This window comes from Apium graveolens, chromosome 5 (genome assembly GCF_009905375.1).
Source record: "Apium graveolens cultivar Ventura chromosome 5, ASM990537v1, whole genome shotgun sequence".
Lineage (NCBI taxonomy): Eukaryota > Viridiplantae > Streptophyta > Magnoliopsida > Apiales > Apiaceae > Apium > Apium graveolens.
The window spans coordinates 16,588,719-16,592,389 of record NC_133651.1 but is presented as its reverse complement, the minus strand read 5'-3'; the positions used below and the strand labels follow the sequence as shown (position 1 = coordinate 16,592,389).

At 32.3% G+C, this 3,671-nt stretch overlaps 1 long non-coding RNA gene across 3 annotated transcripts; it reads right to left on the bottom strand.

The window, feature by feature from the left end:
• Window positions 1–251: 251 nt before the first annotated feature.
• On the bottom strand, window positions 252–2,669 carry LOC141724087 (uncharacterized). 3 transcript variants are annotated; one of them, XR_012576494.1, is made up of 4 exons: window positions 2,419–2,669; window positions 1,533–2,315; window positions 1,110–1,260; window positions 252–611 (listed from the first exon to the last, which is right to left on the bottom strand). It is a non-coding gene; the product is annotated as an uncharacterized LOC141724087 (long non-coding RNA). The 3 variants fall into 3 exon arrangements; XR_012576493.1 differs by having other exon boundaries at window positions 1,533–2,104; XR_012576492.1 differs by having other exon boundaries at window positions 1,533–2,669.
• Window positions 2,670–3,671: the final 1,002 nt, after the last annotated feature.

Sequence of the window (3,671 nt, the reverse complement as noted above, 5' to 3'; positions counted from 1 at the left end):
GTAACTAAGTGTTTTGCAAGTTAAGTGTCTCCTTTAGCACATTCTAAAACGCTATGCAAGTTCTATTTAATTATCCATATACCTGTTACATAGCTCTTTTTCATGCGCTATCCAAGTTCAAATTTGATTTTTTTTTAAAAAAATATTTTATACCTCATTTTTTTTACTTTACTATATTTTTAAAATTAACAAATACATAAGAAAGAGACCATTAATGCCCATAGAAAAAGAACTTGCAAGAAACAAAATACTGAACTAAAGATCAATCCATTAGAAATTACTACATCAACATAATTGTTATACGAAGCCAAAAGTAAAATATAGCCTTACATCCCATTCTTGTGAATACTAACAACTATACATATTCTTACATCAAACAGTGTTAAACCAATATATTTGCTTGTTCTTTGTTTGTGACTTCTACATCCAGGTTCAGCAGATCACCTACGTCCTGCATCTTGGGTTCCTCTTTATCCTCCCATCTATTTTGTTTCTTAGCGTCACTGATTTCTCACCTATAAACTCATGCATAACATCCAGTTTTCTTCTATGTGATCTTGTCAACATTAGGATATTCAGATGTTCAATCAACAATAACTTTGGTGAGACTTCTGCATGTGAATCAATAAGAATGAACATATAACGGAAGAGTTTAGAAGTGCGTGTTTATAATTGAACAGTAGAATAACCCAAATGATCTAGATTGAAAATTGAATAACAGAAACAGTGGTCAAATTAATATCATTCTGTGTACAATTTTTATTCACATTGTTAAGAATTTCTTAGAACTTATAATCGTGCGAGGAGAGAAATATTGATCAAACATTATATATACTATTCATATATTAACAAAGCCAAAAAAGCATACAGCTAATTTCAGCAGCATCAAGAACCCACTGTCTTTTAGTGCTTCCATCAGCATGTTGTAGAGGTGCTGCAACTTCTACCAGAACCTCCCAAATATTTGCAGAATACAGATATATTTATATAAAGTAATGGCATTTACTCTATCCTCAGCAGCTTAAATAGGCATTATAAATTTTCTTAGACTGTCATGCATCTACAGAGAATTTTCCATTATCACGTGAAACTTGTTACAATTTTCTTACCTTGTGATCTAGTGTTCAGCATGGATGCTTTTAGGCTTCCAATATGTGTCAATGGAATGGAACCAGTCCCCACTAGCCTGCATGTAGCTTGAATTTTTTTCTTTGATTCTAGGAAGTATATATTTCCAGGTCTGAACTCCACATCTGAGACCTGCAGAGTATCTCCGGATGTTAATGTTACTAGAACAGCCAAAAACTCAAAAGCTAGGAAATAATATAGCGACGAAAAATTTAGCAAAAAAAAAAATAGCGACGAAAACTAACTGCCAGAACCCTCAAGAATCTTTAAGTTTCTAACAAGTGACACGATCCAAGTAAGAATTATGCAGGGGCGCAAATTTATACCCCCAATGGAAACAACAATATATGAACACACGATCTTTGAACTTAAAAAAGATAAAAGTTGGGAGTGATTATGTAAACCTTAAGAAAATCAACCAACCAAGCATGTCGAGCCTATGCTAAGCATCAAATTGCCACAGTCCACTCCTCTAGCAAATGATCTTGACCAACTACTGTACTTGTTGCTGAATATAAACTGGACGATGTTGAACAAGACAGCACCTTGATGCAGTTTATCACATAAGAAACATAACCTTCTCTGTCAGTAGTAGTTCCATTCAAATATAAAGAAAGACCCTTCCAGCAAGAACTCCTTAGTAAACTTTTCTGCTCTATATTATAGAGTTAATTTGAAGGAACTAACAGTTTTACAAAGCTAGCCACATCATCAAATAGCTTTTCGATCCTGGAACCTGAAAAAACCTTACTCATGTCTGCAGGATGAGAGAGCACACAGGACTGCATATTTAGCTCGAGTGACCTGAACCTGGCCAAGTCAGATAACTCATCCAGAAAGTTAAAAAGAGAATCAAATTCCTTTCCATTAGCTAAAGAGAATAATAAGCATTCCTCCCTTAAGAATCCACCCCTTAAGAAGCTGAAGCTGATGGTAATATAACATGATCTTCAGGATTGTATCTCACACAATGTTTCTGGCAAGTAATGTAATAAAGATACAAGATTTTTATCATGATCATCCAGGTAAAATAGTCATCATTAAAAAAAGAATCATAAATAATCTGGAACAGTGTTACAGTGATGGGATTAACATCTTTAAAATATTTTTAAACTTTTCATATTTACCTTGATTTTTGAACAAAGTGAAAAAGAACCCTAGTGTATCCAATTACCTTAATTGAGCATCTGAAAATTTATTGTATTTTTAGGCCATAATTTCAGAATTAGAAACCCTAGCATTAACAAATCGATTTCAATGATCATAATGAATTGAGCCATGAAAAGTCACAAATCAATTTGAAGCCAGAGTACTCGATTTGCTCGATGAGTAAGGATTTGCTGTGAAGCCCCAATTCGATTTTATCCGAGAAGACCCAGAAAGACCAAGAGTAACTTGCTTGCGAATTTTGCAGAGAGATGATTTTTGGAACATAGAAGTTCAAAAAATCCATTTGCCAATTGACCCAGAAGTTTCATGATTTTTTCAACTGGTTGGTCGATGCAGTGTTGACGAAGAAAAAATGAGATGTTCTTGGTAAAAATGAAACATAGTACAATCATATTAAAAATAAAATGTCTATTCACCAAGACTACGCTTCCAAAAGCGCTACTGTTGTGCAAGAATAAATAAAAAAACAATTAATTAATTACTTAAAATACACTAACTTACATAGCGTTTTGTTAAACGTTATTGAAGTTAAAACTTATATAGCGTTTATACTAATAAGCGCTTTGCTAGTGTTTTTTCTAATTATTTATTAATTTTTTAATTTTTCTTATAATAACTTACATAGCATTTTTTGTGAAAACGTTTTGCAAGTAACTCATTTGTATAGCACATAAAAAAAGCGCTATATAAGTGATGTATCCTAAGTTAAAATTTGTACTAGTGCTCTCACATCTCAACTTCAACTCAATCAATGAACTTGCCAAGAAGAAGGTAGTAAGAGGATTACCAAATATTCTATATTTATCTGATGGTCTTTGTGATGCCTGTCAAAAGTCCAAGCAAAAAGAGTATCTTTCAAAAGTAAAACAGAATTCTCTATCACTGAACCATATCATATGTTACACTTGGATCTCTTTGGACCAGTAAACATAATGTCCATCAACAAGAAAAGGTACACACTGGTAATTGTTGATGATTTCACTAGATACACTTGGGTTTATTTTCTACACAGGAAGGATGAAATTTCAGAAATTCTTCTAGATCATATAAGGCAAATTGAGAATGGATCCAACTTCAAAGTGAAAATATTGAGAAGTGATAATGGCACTGAGTTCAAGAACTCAAAAAATGGAGGAAGTCTGCAAGTACAAAGGCATATGACAACAATTCTCAGCTCCTGGCACACCCCAACAAAAGGTATTTAATTTTATAAAATATATATATCATAAAAATTACAACATAATTGATATATATATATGTGTGTGTCTAACTACAAAATTTATATTACATTTATAGAATTGTATAAACTAACATTTTATCCACTCAAAAGTTAAATTAATAAAAATATAATTTGATAAAAAAGAGAGGATATA